The sequence below is a fragment of the Cupressus sempervirens genome, chromosome 10, assembly GCF_028749045.1.
Source record: "Cupressus sempervirens isolate cs-2001-9-10 chromosome 10, ASM2874904v1, whole genome shotgun sequence".
Classification (NCBI taxonomy): Eukaryota; Viridiplantae; Streptophyta; class Pinopsida; order Cupressales; family Cupressaceae; genus Cupressus; species Cupressus sempervirens.
In genome coordinates this window covers 602108602-602128078 of record NC_143127.1, presented here as the reverse complement: position 1 = coordinate 602128078, position 19477 = coordinate 602108602, and positions in this window count along the sequence as shown.

Here is a 19477-nt window from a genome sequence, read left to right as displayed (position 1 = left end):
AAGAACTTAATCATTATCAAGCATAAAAATGTTGGTTGAGTGACAAAGATTCTTGAGTGATAGTATTAACTGAGTGATCTAGTAAATATTTTATTGTCTTGCTGCCCACACAAAGCCCCAACTAAAGTTTTAGCAAAAAGGTGTTTATTTATTATTTCATCATGCACTTTGGGAGCTATTGGAGGTGAGGTTTTAAGATGATATTTATTGAATGGTAGGTTTGGATAGGCAGTTCTTCTAGTTGGCAATTATAGAAGCAATTGTATGTTTGTTTCAGTAACTAATTTGGAAGCATTGATTCAAGGGCTTCCCCTTTTCTAATATTTTTGCTTCCATTGAGTCTTGTTATAGTATGATTAGTTGTAAAGATCAATTGTATGTCAAATATTTTAGAGAAAAATCAATCTTTATCCTATAATTGAGCATTATAGTCTACAACTTGGAAACCTTGATGTTAGTAATAAATTGAGCTAAGCATGAAAATGTAAGAAATTTTTAGGTATTGGTATCGAGTGTTCATTCTTGCTTTAAATTCTTGCCTTGATCAGAATTATGTTGAAATTATTGAGCCTTGTAGTATCTCATGATAGGTTAGTTAAACAATTTATTGTCATAGATCATATCAACAAAAGTCCTAGTAGTTCTTGGCATAAGTGCATATACTTCCACAAAATATGTACCTACAATAACAGAAAATATTTTTTCTTTGTATGTCCTATTTAGAGTATGGACATAAAGCCATTGTTCTTTATCTAGATAGAATGTGATCAAATGAAATGGACCATTACTTATGATAGAGACAAGCATTTTGGTCATTTGTTTCTTCTTAATTTTACATATAATCATTAGGAGACTTATTATAAAGGATTTAGTTGTACAATTTACTATGGTGACATCTAGAGTATGTATTTATAGAGTTTTAATAAGGTATGGTACAATATTATTTGCAGTAGTGAATGTGAAAATGTTGAAGTTGGAGATGGGATTCTTACTGAGCATAATTGATGATGTAACACATAGTTATATTAGTCTTAAATGGGAAGATTGGATTGTTTCAGAGTGACCAATGACCATCTTTTATCTGTAGGAGTTTCATCATACCTATAACTTTAGTTTAACAAAAACAAGTCTATATGTGATGTGATGTCAAAATCTTGATTTCATTGAGGGTGTTGGATTGATTATTATATTTATAAGAATTGATCTTATAGACAAACTATCATAGAAGATATGAGTGAAATACTAGTTCAAAATTTCTTTATACAATGTTGAGAGATGAGGAATTAAATATTGTGCCTCTGAAAGTTGATCATATAGACTAATTGTAACTTAAGGTTTGAGTGAAGATGCTAAATTAGAAGTTTATTGGCACTTATAAATTTCATTGCTAATGAAAAATCTAAAAAGATAAATGGTTCCATTCATTTATTTTTTTATTTCTTTCATCATTTAAGTAAAACCATTTTTTTATGGTTTGAAGTGGGATTATTGACTTCTAAATAGATTATCTATTTATCAATCAAAATTAGGTTGATTTTCTCAAATCTATTTATAAATGGAAGTCATGTGCATCGATAGTTTAGCTTCATTCAAAATTTCTCTTTTACTCATCTTTAAAGATAATATCTAGAATAAAAATTTTCCTACAACTACTTAAAATAGACTAATCTTGAAAAGTTCTAATCTAAATAATATATCTATTGGAATTGATCTTGTAGATCAAGTATCTTCATAGGTTTGAGTACAAAATGCTAACATTTGTAAATATAATAGAGTATTTCAAAACTATAATTACTCACAGATGTTATCAAATAGAGTGAACATAAAACATAGTCAGTTGCACCCCAAACACAATAGGGTGTGATACTATAATTCAAATTCTAAATGGTTATGAAAAAGGAAAGGAGTGAAATTTTCTCATTTTTTCATAGATGGTTGGAAATGCTATCATTAGTCTGGAAGCACCTAGTTAATTTCCCAATAAAATATTTGTTTAGCAGAAGAAAACCTCTATGAGAATTGGTATCATTGATTAAACTTATAAATGTGTGTTTACTATTATCAATTTGATATTTTTCATCTATGTTAAATGTGGTCTCTATCCATCCGCAAATAAATCACAGTCCATCGATTATGTTTCTATGTTTCATTAGTTTTCAGCATCATCATTCTCAGATTTTAAGTTGTTCTAACAATTATAATCTCCTACTACCCCAATTAAATTTGTAAAAAAAATCTACATATCATTATACTAGCCATACATGTTTGTGTTGGGCTTTGTCTTATATGCCTAAAATATGAGTACACTTCTATGAGTCGTCATATCCAAGATTGCTCAAGAATGGGGTCTTGAATGGTGGCTCATAGCTCTCTATTCATGGAGTACAAGGGTTTGTGATGGAGGCCCTTAGTTTGACCTAGTTTGTGCCCATGCAAGTACACCATAAAATGAGAGATTCAAAGATCAAAAAATGAATGCAAATGAAGATGCAAACTAACCTAAATGATGACAATGCAAAGGAATGCAAGAAAAGAAATAACATTGCAATATTAATCTATGAAAACAAACATAGATCTAAGATAATATGAAAATGAAAGAATGGATCATGATGATGGAAGCCGTGGATGCATGAGAGAAGAAGAAAAGAAGATAGAAGTTCTCCAAAAAAAGTTTTAATGCTCAAACTCCTCAAAAATTGCAGCATAATAATAGCATAATCGTGGATGTTAAAAATGAAGAGAGGGCTCTCCCTTATAAAGAAGAATAGACTAGTATGATTAAGAGGCAATAAGATTTAATCAAGGGTGGAGAAAGAATTATTCGTGTGAGACAAAATTATACTAATGACAAAAGAGGAGGAAAATAAAATGGAATCCCACATAGAAATATGTGCGTTTAAGTATAAAGAAATTTTTTTTAAAAAAAAAATTGTATTTAATTGATTTCCCTTTTTTCAAGTGGGATTTTATTTATTTAAGTAAAAGATGGATCTTCTTTTAATTCAAAGGGGGTTTTATTTAATTAAAAGGGAGCAAGTTCTTTTAATTAAATAGGAAATATTTAATTAAATTAAAAGAGGGTTTTTCTCTTAATTAATTAAATGTGGATTAATTATTTAATTAAAAGAGAGGTTGTATTTTAATCAAATAAGACTTAGGATAAAATGTTCAAACCTTTAGGAAATACTAAAATAATTAAATTAAATACAATTTGATCAAAGAGATTGATTTGAATTAATTTAATAAAATATTGCAAACCATTGATTCCAAAAAATTTGATAAATTGAATAATGGAAGCCCATAATCTAGATGACCATTTTAGAGTGCATACATTTGCCTCTCTTTAACTAATGTGTGATCAATTTAGGAACATATGTGGTCAAAGAAAGAAATTGAAGTGTGAGATCAATTTGGGATCACAAAATAATCCAGATGTGTGGTTGATACAAGAACACATCAGGAAAAAGAATACAAATAAATTTTGACTTAAAAAATTGAGGGTAAAATTGATAAAATTGAATCAAGGACTAAAGTTCATAGATACTGCCTCCTCGTGATCGAAATTGAAATGAGATAGAGGAGAAATAACAAATTGATAAATTTGATCAAATCAAACAAAAAATAAAGTTTGTGATGTAAGATGAAAGATATAAGAATCACAGAACCAAGTTAGATCATCAAGCATGAAATATTATGCCCCAAAGGTGAATTAGAAGAAAATAAGTGGGTAAAATCAAATGGAAGATAGAAATTTGGAAGATATGGAAAGAAATAGAAAGAAGAAAAAATAATGCCCCAAAATCAATCAACTATTTAAGATATCGATTAAGAACATGAAAGAAGATAAAGAGATGAAGATCAAAACATGAGCACAGTTGATTAGAAGTCCCAAAGAAAGATTAAGGGAAAGCCCTCTCAAAATCATAATGCAGCCTAAAAATGCAAGCTAACATGAAATCTAATAATGCAAGCTACATGAAAATGAAAAGGTGTACTTGCAATAGAGCAATTGTAACATAGGATTTTGTGCTCATCATTCATTAGAGAATGTTAAAGAAATTATTTTCATCGTTGGGCCATTATTAATGAACATCGAAAAATCACACAATCAACACTAGTTACAAGTGCAACTAAGAAGATATGAATGTGATTTGTATTAGATTGGAATGTGGAAAGATTCCAACATAAGCAATAAAGTCATAAATTATGCAAGAGCATCATGGGTTGCCTTGTTATCCTACTCATTTTTGTTCATTCTACAAGTTGGTGCCCAACAATTCGTTCATGTGCCTAGAAATTCCTTCATGTGCCTATTTATAGTAGCAATTCCTTCATGTTCCTAGAAATTCATTCATGTGCCTAGAAATTCCTTCATGTGTCAAATTACTATAGCAATTTGTTCATGTGCCGAGTTACCCAGTGTATGTCAAGTTACTCTTCATGTGCCGAGTTACCTAGTGTATGTTGAGTGTCAGCATTTGGACATGATTTCTATGGGCTGACTTGTGAGATTTATTTTGATTGTGACATTTATGTTAAGATCTTTTCTTGGGATGTGTCCAGACCATTCTTGGGTCGACCTTCCTCTTATGTAATGTTCTAGGATAATCTACAAGCCATTTTGACAAATATATATAGAGAGTTTAGGCTTAGAGTTAGGAAAGTTTTTGGGAACATGAATTTTGGAGACTAGAACTGAAAGTGCAAATTTGTAGTTGGATCTTTGAATGTGAATGTATTTGTAATTGGTCATAACCTAGAAGGCCTTATAGCTGGGCATGTATGAAGATGTTTTGATGAATCAATAAAATTATTTCACCCTTCTTCCTCATTTGGTTGTTGTCCCTTGTATTCTCTTCTATTGTTTTAACTCTTGTAGGGTGGTTTGGATAGCTAAGTGAGCCTTTAGCCCTAGTTATTCATCCCTTTCATGTGTTAGTTGGTATCATAGCTTGAGGTTCATCCCAATGGATATTGGATTGTGTAGAACCCTGATTTAGATTTGGTTGTAGGGTGGTAAATCTTTGGATTTGACCTATAACTTGTAGAGGATTACGATCTTGCAGGAACCTGATGTGTAAAGATGGTTCATGGTAGAGGAAATAATGTTGATAATTCTATATTGGATTAGTTAAGACAAATTGTAGCTAGATTAGATGCTATGGAGACAGCCTAGAGGAGAGGAGCTCATCTTGATAATGTGAGTGATGATGAAGTAGTAGCACCAAACCATAATAAAAAACCTAAAGAAGATCAAGATGAGAAAATATTGTTGCAAGTGTTGTCTAGGGTAAATTCAAAGCCTACTATAGGAGTTGTTCCTTATGATGGAAAATTGGATACCAATGTTGTGTTGGATTGGATCTCTACTATGGAGAAGTTCTTTGAGTATGAAAACACTCTTGCTAATAGAAAGGTGAAGATTGTAGTCACTAACTTGAAAGGTCATGCATCACTATGGTGGGAGAACTTCCAAACTGATAGACAAAGGAGAGGAAAGGAGAAGATCAAAACTTAGTCAATGATGGTGAACAAGGTGAAGAACAAATTTCTCCTTGTTTATTACCAAGTTATCTTGTTGAGAAAGATGTAAACTGTGAAACAAAAGGACATGACTATGAAAGAATATAGTAAGAAATTCTATAGATTGGACATAAGATCTAGACATGTGGATGATGATGTTGAGAAAATTACAAGGTACATTAATGGATTGAAATCTAGAATACAAAATGAAATAATTTTTGTGAAGTTGAAAAGTGTAGAAGAAGCATATCAATATGCCTTGAAAGATTGGGAGATCTTGACAAAGAAGCATGAAAAAATACAAAGAGGTAGAAGTGGTAGATTCTACAAAGGTAGAGGTAGATCTTATGGAGAAAGTGGCAGATTTAATAGTTCTATGTAGGATAAAGGAAAATCTGAATAAAAGAATGATGAGAAAGACAAGATTGAGTGGAAATGTGGTAGTTCATATGGAGGAGGTACTGGATCTTACCAAGGAAGAGGTAATTCTTATCCTAGTAGTTTTTGGGGTAATTGTTTTAGATGTGGCAAAGAAGGGCATAGATTTTTTGAATATACATCTTCTAAAAGTTGGAAAAATAATAGAAATGTTGTGATTCAAGAAGACATCGAGAGTTCACCAAGTGGACCTGAGGTTGGACAAAATTTGACTGTGAGAAGAACCTTATGTAATAAGGGAAGTGATGAGGAGATTATTTTAAAGAGAAGTCTTTTCAAGACAAGATGTAAGATGGTTGGAAAATGTTGCAAATTGGAAGTTCTACAAATCTGGCATCAAAAGAGATGGTTACAAAGTTGCAGAAGCTAAAACATCCCAAACCTTATCATGTTTCATGGATCAAAGATGAGCATAAGGTATTGGTAAGTAAGAAATGCCTTGTGAAGTTCAAAATCAGACATTACTTTGATGAAGTTTTGTGTGATATTATGCCCATGGATTTTTGTCATATTTTGTTGGGTAGACCTTGGAAATATGATAGATATGTTGTACATAATGGAAGATTGAGTCAACATACTCTTTGGGTAAATAGGAAGAATAAAATATTGCTACCTTTAATTGAAAGTCCAGATGAGGTTAATTCTACTGCTACAAAAAATTGCATGGTTAATGGGAAAAAATTTAAAAAGGAAATGAAAAAGAATCAAGTTTTTTTTGCCATAGTTCCTACAGGACCGAGCATTGGTAGTAATGACTGAGTAGCAAAAGCTAGTAATGACTGAGTGATAGTAGATAGTGATAGCCGAGTGCCAAGAGAAATTATAAAATTGTTGAATGAGTATAAAGACATTATTGTTGATTATATTCCTGATGATTTGCCTCTATTAAGAAGTAAAAGTCATTATATGGATCTGATTTCTAGAGTTAATTTTCCAAACAAAGCACCATATAGATTGACACCTACAGAAAATGAAGAACTTAATAGACAAGTGCATGAGTCATTGTAGAAAGATTTCATAGAGAAATCTTGAGTCCATGTGTTGTACCTATTGGATTAGCACCTAAAAAGAATGGATAATGGAGAATGTGTATTGATTCTAGAGCCATTAACAAGATAAGAGTGAAATATAGGTTTCCTATGCCATGGATGGATGACATAATGGATTGTTTGAGTGGAGCAAAGTATTTTACCAAGATTGATTTGAAGAGTTTCTATCATCATATCATAATCAACAAAGGCGATGAATGAAAGACTACTTTCAAGATGAAAGATAGTTTGGATGAATGGTTGGTTATGCCTTTTGGATTGACTAATGCACCTAGTACTTTCATGAGGTTGATGAATGAAGTTCTAAAAATATTTTTGGGTAAGTTTTTGATTGTTTATTTGGATGATATTCTAATATTCAGCAAGACTAAGGAAGAACATCTTGAACATATTAGACAAGTATTGCAAAGATTGAAAGAGGAAAAGTTGTTGATTAATCTAAAAAAGTGATCTTTCATACAAGAGGAAATTGTGTATTTAGGATTTGTGATTTCAACTGATGGTTTAAAGATGGATCCTGAGAAGGTTAAAGAATTTTTTTAATAGCCTATACCTGAGAATGTGGGTGAGGTAAGATCATTCCATTCTTTGTCTAGTTTTTTCAGAAATTTTATAAAGAATTTCAGTGTTGTTTGTAATACTATGACTGAGACAATGAGGGGAGATAAAAAGGAATTCAAGTGGTTACATAGAGTTGATAAGAGTTTTGAGACTTCAAAATAAAAGGTTTACTTGATTTTAACAAAGTATTTCAAGTTGAATGCAATGCAAGTGGTAATGCAATAGGATCTACATTAAGTCAAGAAGGTAAACCTATTGCTTTCTTTACTAAAAAATTGAATGATGCTAAAAGGAAGTATTTTGTGTATGATCAAGAGTTTTATGATATTGTTCAAGCATTGAAGAAGTGGAGACATTATTTGATTTCTAAGGATTTTGTGTTGTATACTAATCATAAAGCTTTACAATACTTGGGACGTCAACATAAATTGAATTAGAGATATATGAAGTGGGTTGAGTATTTGCAGAGTTTTGCATTTGTCATTAAGCATAAGAGTGGATTTATCAATAGAGTTGTTGATGCATTGAGTAGGAGATGATCCTTGCTGATAGAAATGAATGTTGAAGTTCTTGGTTTTGATGAAATGGAAGAGTTGTATGATGTTGATCCTAATTTTTTTGAGGCATGGAGAGAGTACAAAGCACCAAATCTGATAGATCACATAAGTATGATGATTATTTCATTCAAGAAGGTATGGTGTTCAAAGGTATTCAGTTGTGTATTTCTAGAAGTTCTATGAGGTTGAGTCTAATTAAAGAAAAGCATAGCGGTGGATTAGTTGGACATTTTGGAATTGATATGACATTGAGTTTGTTGAAAGAGAACTATTATTAGCCACAAATGTATAAGGATGTTCATAAATTTGTTAAGAGTTGTGGGGAGTTTGTCAAGTTGCAAAAGGGGTGAGTCAAAATACTAATTTGTATACACATATTACTATTCCTGAGAAACCTTTGATTAACATCAATATGGATTTTGTTCTTGGATTTCCTAAGACAGTGAAAGGGTATGATTCCATATTTGTTGTAGTGGATAGATTTTCTAAGATGGCTTATTTCATACCATGTAAGAAGACATCAAATGTTGAGCATATTGCCAAACTTTTCTTTAAAGAGATTGTGAGATTGCATGGATTACCAAGAAACATTATTTCTGACAGAGATTGTAAGTTTGTTAGTTATTTTTGGAAGACTTTGTGGAAGAAGATGGGTACTAAATTGAAGTTTAGTTCTACATTCCATCCACAAATAGATGGATAGATAGAGGTTGTGAATAGAAGCTTGGGTAATTTGTTAAGATGTTTAGTTGGGAATATGCCAACTAATTGGGAGATGATATTGGCATAAGCTGATTTTTCATATAATAATTATGTGAATAGGAGTATAGGGAAGACACCTTCTGAGATTGTTACAAGAATGCATCCTAGAGGTATATCAGATCTAAGAGATGTTGCTGGTGAAGAAAAGAGAAGCGCTACAAAAGAAGAATTTTTTGATTTTATGGAGTCTTTGCATAAGGAAGTGAAGTTGAGCATGGAACAAAGTAATCAAAAGTATAAGGAGAATGCTGATCATTCTAGAAGACACTATGATTTTAAAGTCGATGATGAGGTGATGGTTCATCTAAAGAAAGGAAGATTCTTAGTTGGAACATATAGTAAGTTAAAGAAGAAGAAATTTGGACCTTGTAAGATCTTGAGGAAGTTTAACAGTGGTAATGCTTATGAAGTTGAGTTAATTGATGACATATACTCCTATATTCAATATTGCTAATTTGTATAAGTATCATGAGTTAGAGGATGAAGTTGTTGTATTAGATGATTATCCTAAGATGTATATTGAAGAAGTTGAACATATATTGGATCAAAGAGTTGACAAGAGCACAAAAGGAAAATATTACTATGAATACTTGGTGTAGTGGAAGAATAGACCTATTGAAGATGCTTCATGGATATCTCAATTTGAGTTAGATTTAGCTCAGGTTGTGACATCTCAATGATTTAGGAGGATCATTTCTTTCAACTCTGGTAGTCTGATGCAAGAACATCCTAGATTTCCTTGTTATCCTACACCATTTTGTTCATTCTTGATGGGGTCAAGCCAAATAACAGAATGGACACAAAAAGAAAGGGGAAAATTTTATTAACTATGTAAATACACTAATACATTTAGTACAAAGAAAATAGACTTCAAAACATACTCTAAGGGCTTACAATAGTATAAATCTGGAGATAATTTCTCTTTTTACTACCTCCTCTCAAACTCCACTCCGAACTGCCTTTTACAATGCCAAAAATGTTCTTAAATAGACCCTGAAGGGTTAAGGATTAGGAATACATTCTAGAAAGTGCTAGTTGGCATCCACCGACCAAATAGAAGGCTCCAAAAGTTGCATTAGAAGTCGGCACAAAATTAGAAGAATCCATAAATGGTAACCAGACTTTTGGGAGGCATAACTTTTGAACCATGGATCCGATTGATGAACCATTTTCATTTTTGAAAAGATCTCAAAGTGCTCTATAGCCCTATGGACAAGCTTCACTCATCCCCCATTTTTTAGCCTCATTTGAGGTAATTTAATGCCCCTAACCTAACTTTGAAGCATTCTTAAGAGGTCTCCAAAAACTAAAATACTATGATAACTTTTGAACTGTGGGGCCTTTTGACCTGGTTCTTTTTCTAGAATGCTCTAAATTATAATTACATTCATCTGGCCAATTTACACCCTCTAATTCACCAAAATTATGGATCAATTACATAATCCTATTTTTTAGCATTTACATGTATCCCAAGGTGCTCAAATACTCTATCCTAGAACCCTGATAGTGGAACTATGAGAGTTGGAACCTTTATTTGACCCAAATGGGTATCTAGAAATGAAAACACATGAAATAGAAACTAAGTATAAGTACATTTTTTGGGTGACACAGGATTGCCCTTATACCTTTGGATGCTCCTGCATTAGACACCCAGGGTAGAATGAAAAGTGACCTTGTCACTTTATGAATGGTAGAGAAAATCCCAAATGGGAAACCTCAGCTGCTGATATCTAAGTTGAGTCCTCTATCAACTGTCCTTTCCACTTGACTAGATACTCTTCATACTGCCTATTTATGGTACTCCTACCCACACGACTATCTAGAATCTCCTCTATCTCCTCCTTCTTAGAAGTAGGAATTGGACATGGTTCTAACATCAGCTCCTCATCTACACCATTATCATGATATTCTATTAAGTCTACAATGTTAAAGATAGGAGAAATGTGAATTCCATCTGGAAACTCTACTTCATTTGCATTTCTTGAGTCATGTTTCTTCAAAATTTTGCAGGGGCCAAATTTCTTCATCTTCAGCTTGTTGTAAGTATCGGCTGGAAATCTTTCTTTTCTTAAGTGTACCATGACTAGATCCCCTACTTGGAACTCCTTATGTCTTCTCCTTTGATCAGCCCTAGCTTTATACTGTTGGTTCATCTTGGTGATGTGTGCCTAGACCTCCTCATGTAGATGTTTGATATGTTCAGCAAATTCTTCAGCTTTAGCACTTGTCCTCTCTCCTTGCTCCATCTTCCTCAATTCTAGTGCAGTCCTTGGGCTACTTCCATATACAATTTGGAATGGTGATTTTCCAGTACTCCTATTTACAGAGTTATTGTAAGAAAATTCTACTTGTGGTAGAATCAAATCCCATCCCTTGGGCTTATCCCCAACTAAACATCTCAGTAAATTGCCTAGACTTCTATTTATCACTTTAGTCTGTCCATCAGTCTGTGGGTGATGTGTAGAACTGAACTTCAAGTCTATTTTCAACTTCTTCCACAATGTTCTCCAAAAATACCCCATAAATTTAGTATCTTTTTTAGAAACTATACTCCTTGGGAGACCATGTAGTCTTACCACCTCTCTGAAAAACAAGTTTGCAATATGGACAACATCATGAGTTTTTCAGCATGGAATGAAATGTGCCATTTTGAAGAACCTATCAACCACCAAAAATATTGAGTCATTACCCCTTTGTCTCCTTGGCAATCCAAGAACAAAATCCATACTTATGTCCTCCCATGGCTTTGATGGAACATTCAATGGCTGATTTAGTCCAGTATTGTGACTAAATCCCTTGGCCACTTGACAAACCTAGCAATTCTATACAAACTTCTTCACATCCTATGACATTTGAGGACAAAAATAATGTTCTTTGAGAATGGAAATGGTCTTATCTTGACCAAAATGTCATGCCATCCCTCCACTGTGTTTCTCCTTAATTAGATTTTCCCTCTTGGAACTCCTTGGAATGCACAATTGACTACCCTTGAACAATATACCATCCTGAATCAAATAGTCTAGCCACTTAGTTCTGTCTATAGAAATAGGTTCTTTACAAGCTTTCCATTCTTCAAAAAAATTAGGATCCTCAGGCTACAGATTGTTGAGTTCATCAAACCCAACTACTTCAACCTGCATTATTGTAAGCAACAACTGTCTCCTACTTAGTGCATGTGCAACCTTGTTAGATTTTCCACTTCTATGCTTCAACACAAATGTATAGCTCCACAAGAACTCTACCCACTTTATATGCCTCTAATTCAATTTACCTTGGCTATTTAGGTACTATAATGCCTGATGATCAGTATACAAAACAAATTCCTTTGGCAATAGATAATGCCTCCATTTCTTTAAGGCCTGAACTATTACATAGAACTCTTGAACATAAACAGAATACTTCCTTTTTGCATCATTCAATTTTTCACTAAAATATGCAATAGGCTTACATTCTTGGCTTAATATAGCCCCAATAGCACTGCCACTAGCATCACAATGCACCTAGAAAACCTTTCTAAAATCTAGAAGTGCCAACATAGGTTATTCTATCACCTCCTTCTTTAACAGTTCAAAACTTCTCACAGCTACTGCAGTCCATTTGAACTCTTTTCTATCCCCTCTTATGGTGTCATTCAGGGGTGCACATATGCAATTGAAATTCTTAATGAAATTCCTATAAAAATTAACTAGACCATGAAATGATCTTACCTCAGTAGCAGACCTTGGAGTAGGCCATTCCAAGATGGCTTTTACCTTCTCTGGATCCATTTTGAGACCTTCAGGTGATATAACAAACTCCAAGTAGACTAATTCCTTTTTAGCAAAGGTACACTTCTTCAGATTAATTAATAGTTTCTCTTCCCTCAACCTCTCAAGAACACTACAAATATGCAATAAATGTTCTTCCAAAGTCTTGCTGAAAATTAAAATATCATCCAAATAAACAATAACAAATTTTCTCAAGAACTTCTTAAGTACCTCATTCATAAGCCGCATAAAGGTGCTTGGGGCATTCATCAATCCAAAGGGCATGACTAGCCACTCACGTAGTTTTCCACTCATCTCCTTCTCATATCTATATCTAGTGATAGCCACTTTTGAGATCTATCTTTGTGAAGTACTAAGCTCCACTCAAACAGTCCATAAGATCATCCATTCTTGGCAAAGGAAATTGATAATTGATGGTTATCCTATTGATAGCTCAAGAGTCTGTACACATTCTCCACTCTCCATCCTTCTTTGGTGCTAGTACTGTAGGTACTACACATGGACTCAAGCTCTCTCAAATCAAACCCTTCCTCAACAACTCCTAAACCTATATGTTTCCCTCCTTGGTTTCAGTAGGAGTCATCCTGTGAGTAGCCTTGTTAGGAAAACTAGCTCCTGGGATTAAATCTATCTGATGACTGATTTGCCTTACCGGTGGCAATCCTTCTGGAACATTATTAGAGATGATATCTCCAAACTCACCTAGTAAATCTGAAACTTCAGGTGGTATTTCACTACTACCTTTTTTATATTTCCTAGGAATCAAAGCATAGCATGTACGTTGATGTTTCATGCCATCTAAAAACTTCCTTCCATCAACAAGACAAATCCTAGCACTGTTGCATACCTTTTTACCTTCCTTTTTCATGGGCTTCAGTTTGTGGCAAATTCCATCCTTGGTCAGAGAATATGTGTTTGCATGAACATCATGTACTACATGCCTATCAAACTGCCATGGTCTTCCCAATAATAGATGGCAAACATCCATTGGAATAACATCACAGAGAACTTCATCATGGTAACTCCCAATTTTGAATTTCACTAAACATTGTTCAGTTACTAGGACCTTATGATCATCCTTCACCCAAGTGATTTGACAGGGTTGGGGGTGTTTCTCCCTCTTAAGCTTCAGCTTAGAGACCATCTCTTCCAACACCAAGTTGTTAGTGCTACCACCATCAATGATCACATCGCAACATTTATCCTCAAACTTGCACCTGGTATGAAATAGACTCCTTCTTTGTCCTAGTTCAATCTCACCACTTAGTAGGACCCTTTCATTTACTAAAGTCTCTTCTCTTTCTGCATGCTCTGAATGTGATGACTGTGCATCCTCATCCACATGAGCAACCCTAGCTTGACCCTCAGCTCTCCTATCTGTCCATCCTTGTCGTTGAGGGCATTCAAAGGCATGATGACCTTCTTCATTGCAATGGAAATAGGTACCATGAAAGCCACTTCTTCCTTGTCTATGTCCTCTACCTCTTCCTCTCTGATTTCCAAAGTCTTGATCATAGGAGCGATTGAAACCCTTGTTCCTCTGGTTCCTACTAGTACCCACATCTTCATTTTTCTTTTGGGTTTCATTTCAGCCTCCAGATGACCTACCACTACCCCTTCCTCCTTGATCATGCCCTCTTTGTCTCCCTTCAAAAATTTTATATAGCTTTTCTTTAACTTGTAGGGCAAACTAGTATGCCTCTTCAACGCTGGTCATTCTTACCAGACTTAATTCCTCCTAGATGTTAGGTCGTAACCCACTGATATAATGAGCAACCTTCTCCTAATTTTCTTCTACATGCCCTACTCTAATCAGAAGTCATAAGACTCCTCCATATATTCCTTGACTGATTTTCTTGCTTGCTTTAACCCATGCATCTTTTTAAAGAAATCGAACTCGTAGTCAACAGGAATAAATTGCTTCTTTAGTTTGTCCACCATGTGATCCCACCTTGTGATCTTATCCTTTCCTCTTCTATTTCTTTCCAATTGAACCTCTTGCCACTAGATTTTGGCATGGCCCTTTAGTTTGGCCTTTGCAAACTTAACCCTATTTGGATCCCTGATATCCTCATACTCAAAGTACTCTTCCAATTCATTGATCCAGTCAATCAACTCATCTGGTTTTAGATTTCTTGGAAATATAAACACATCAATTATAGGTCTTTTACCAAACTTAGTAATGGCCCTAAAAAGCCTCTCCTCTTCCTAATTCAAAAATTCCCCATCAATTTCCCCTTCTGGTCCAATTTCTTTTTCTTCATTGTTGTCCTCACTTTCGTCACCTGCAGTAACAATTGTTCCTCTACGAAGCTCCTCCTGCAACGCTTGTACCTACCTTTGGAGGGCTCTAACCTCCTTAGGATTAATTTCTCTGGCCCTTCCACCATGCTCTCTTCATGGAGGCATCTTCCTAATTCAAACCCACAACCACACAGTCTTGGTGCAAACTGCCTCACATTTGGCACTCAATCTATACACTTAGGAAAACTCGCTCTGATACCACTTGATGGGGTCAAGACAAATAACAAAATGGACACAACAGGAAAGGGGAAAATTTTATTAACTATGTAAATATGATAATAAATTTAGTACAAAGAAAATAGACTTCAAAATATGCCCTAAGGGCTTACAATAGTATAAATATGGAGATAATTTCTCTTTTTAGTACCTCCTCTCAAACTCCACTCTGAACTGCCTTTTACAATGGTAGAAATGTTCTTAAATAGACCCCAAAGCATTAAGGATTAGGAATACATTCTAGAAAGTGCTAGTTGGCATCCACTGACCAAATAGAAGGCTCCAAGAGTTGCATTAGAAGTCGGCACAAAATTAGAAGAATCCAGAAATGGTAACTGAACTTTCGAGAGACATAACTTTTGAACCGTAGCTCTGATTGATGAACCGTTTACATTTTTGGAAATCTCTTGAAGTGATCTATAACCCTATGGAAAATTTTCACTCATCCCCAATTTTTTGGCCCTATTTGAGGTCATTTAATGACCCTAACCTAACTTTGAAGCATTCTTAGGAGGTCTCTAGAAATTGAAAAACTGCGATAACTTTTGAATCGTGGGACCTTTTGACTTGGTTCTCTTTCTGGAATGCTCTAAATTACAATTACATTCATCCGACCAATTTACACCCTCTAATTCACCAAAATTATGGCTCAATTACATACTCCTATTTTTTTGACATTTATACATATCCCAAGGTGCTCAAATACTCTATCCTAGAACACTGATAGTGGAACTGTGAGAGTTGGAACCTTTATTTGACCCAAATGGGTATCCAGAAATGAAAACACATGAAATAAAAACTAAGTCTAAATAAATTTTTTGGGTGACATAGGATTTCCCTTATACCTTTGGATGCTCTTGCATCAATTCTACAAGCTGGTGCCTAGCAATTCCTTCATGTGCCCAACAATTCCTTCATGTGCCTAGTTAGTATAGTAATTCCTTCGTGCACCTAGCAATTCCTTCATGTGCCAAGTTACTATAGAAATTCCTTCATATGCCTAGAAATTCCTTCATGTGTCAAGTTATTGTACTAATTTCTTCATGTGCCAAGTTAGCTAGTTTATGTTGAGTGATTCTTCATGTGCCGAGTTACCTAGTGTATCCCGAGTGTCAACATTTGGACATGATTTTTGTGAGCCAACTTGTGGGATTTATTTTGATCGTGACATTTATGTTAAGATCTTTTCTTGGGATGTGTCTAGACTGTTGTTGGGTCAGCCTTCCTCTTATTTAAAGTTCTAGAATAATTGTTAAGCCATTTTGGCAAGTATATACATAGAGTTTAAGCTTAGAGTTAGGCAAGTTTTTGGGAAGAGGAATTTTGGAGAGTAGAACTGAAAGTGTGAATTTGCAGTTTGATCTTTGAATGTGAATGTATTTGTAATTGTTTGTAACCCAAAAGGCCTTATAGTTGGGCATGTATGAAGATGTTTTTATGAATCAATAAAAGTATTTCACCCTTCTTCCTCCTTTGGTTGTTGTCCCTTGTGTTTTCTTCTATTATGTTAACTCTTGCAGGGTGTTTTGATAGTTGGGTGAGCCTTTGGCCTTAGTTATTCATCCCTTGCCTATGTCAATAAAGGTCAAGATGACTTAGATGTTAGCTTACCCAATTCAATGTAGCAAAACCATTCTCATATCAAGGCATAGATACCAAGATGACCATAAAAAAAAGTTTTGCAAAAATAGGCAAGGATGATGCCTCAAATTTCCTAAGTGTTTCAATGGGACAACAAGAGACACTCTAGAGTTTCAAGATGATACCCACAAGAAGAAAAAAAATAAAAACATGCCCCATGCACCAAGTCCTCTAGCAATGCATCCTAGAAAGACTTATAAAAAAAAAATACTCAATGAAAATCAATGACAATTAGCACAAAAAGAAGAGATCATGACATAGGTCAAGCATTAAGTTTTTATGTTTAAAATTGAAGTGTGTTAACTGATATTGAGTTTCAAGGATAACGATTAAATGCTTGCAAGTAAGTAAGATCACATGATGAAACTAGGTAAGACGAAACTAATAAGTGTTGAAAAACACTCGATGTTAGGGGTTGTATGAAAAATACAGTTGGGGTGGTGTTAAAAAATACCATTTTTGAGGTGTCCTAAAGACAAACGTAGCCAAGAGACTAAAGAGAACACATTTATGCCCCCTAGATAAAGACCAATTCCAAAACAAGGCAATAAGGACAAGGCATGATGGAGAAAGGCCAAGTGTCAAGGACACACACGAAGAAAGAGGGGTGCAAAGGCATCTAGTGCCTGATTCCATGTTTTCACCACTTGGATTTTTTATTTTTTTTGGAATATATAATTTTTTGGAGATCCATCAAAGTTCTTATTACTAAGGTGATCATTTTTTAGGATATTTTATGCTTTTTAGGAATCTTTTTAGCATCATATATAATTTTTTTGGATTTTTAGAATGAATCAGAGATTTCTCACTCTCAAGCAGGATCACATCATTTTGTTCCATTTTAAAGGAAGGTGTAAGGTATGATGTAGCAATAAGCTAGTGGATATGATGGATAAGGAAGGAGTGCATGAAGCAAGTGAAAGTGATATTCAAGGACTAACTCATCAAGATTACCCAAGCTAGGCAAAGATAACCATATAAAGCATGCGTTGGACAAGAAAAGAAAGCTAGGAAAGGAGATAGCATATGGGATAAGCAGTGGAAACTAATAACTAAGATAGCTTGAAAGCATGCAGTCCAACAAAAGTAGGCATGTCAAGAGGCCTAAGAACCATGTTTTTCATTGTGTGATCAAGACCAAGGGGTCAAATGGATAGAATATTAGTAGGATAAATTAATAAGAATAAAGGTAAATATGTAGGCTATGAGTGAATGAAAAAGCATAAAAGGCAAGTTGAAAAATAAGATAGCTAATACACTAGGATAGATCGACATTGTCAAGATCAAAGAGGAAATATGGGATAGACGGATTAGCGAATGATTATACATGATTCTTATTTTCCAGGATTTCATCATGGTACTTATCCAAGGTGCCATAAGAGGTGGTTTTCACCATAGGATGAATTTATTTATCTTTACTTTTTCTACCAAGGCACCTATTTACCATATTTTCACCAACGTACATTTTTTTATTGTTTCTTTCAATTTTTTTCTTTTTGAATTTTTAGAAAGAGATCAAGTTATTTCAATTTAAATAGTGCTCCAATATGAAGGATAAGTCATGATAAGCCAACACCATATATAAGTATACTCAAATATGCTAATAGGCTGATGGAAAGGAGATGGTACACAATGTATATGGAGGACAAGGTTTTATTTTTTGGAAAGATAGAAGGAATATTGATAGTAGTTAAGTGTAGGCTTGAAAATATTGCATAAGAGTAGATGAGAAAATAGGAAAGATCAACATTGACACACAATTTGAAGGGATACAAAATGAAAGAGTAATTATGGAGGAAATAGTTTGAGGTTTAGATGTATGAGGAAGTAAGAGAATTTTGGCAGAAGATGGAGTGGAAGTCTTTGGAAGCTTCTTAGCAAGATTTTTGGAAGAAGATGGAGTTGAAGCCTTTGGAATATTGAATGCCAACTTTGAACTATTTTCAATATTCAAGTCTATCAAAAGAGATTCGGGAATCCATATAGCTTTAGGATTTTCTTTACCTTTGGATACTTTAGAATTCATTCATTTAATGATGGATTTAGGAACCCATATTTTGTTTCATTTAGGTCTTTGGGTAGTAGACCTTTGTGGTCTCTTGAATAATTGATCTTCCCTTTTATTCATATTTTGATTAGATAAGACATAGTGATATTGATTTTTAAATGGATTCTTGTGTTTGTTCTTAAATTGGTCATCTAAAATTCTTCCAAAAGACTCAAGATTTGTGGATGAATAATGATTATATGTCTGGTTCATATGGATAGATGAATGAGAATTCATCAAGGATGAGTGTCTTTGTTGATCTCAAGGTATGATAGGAGAGCTAGGACATGAGATAGGACTAAAAGTAGGATATGGAGGAGCATGGAAGGTTTGAAGGCTTTAGCTTTGACAAATAAGGACAAAGGATTGATTTAGGAGATAGGAAGGGATAGTGAATAAGGATATTAGTATCTTTAGAGTGAGAAATGTGACCAAGGCCATCAATAGACTCATAAGTATCTTTAATAGGGGAAACACCTTTGATAGGAGTATTTGAAGCTTGAGTATAGTTTTGAAGTGAATATGGAGAATTGGAACAAGAAGGGATTCTTTGATCTTGACAAGTTTCTTTGGATATAATACGCATACAACTTTGTTCACAATTTTTAGTGA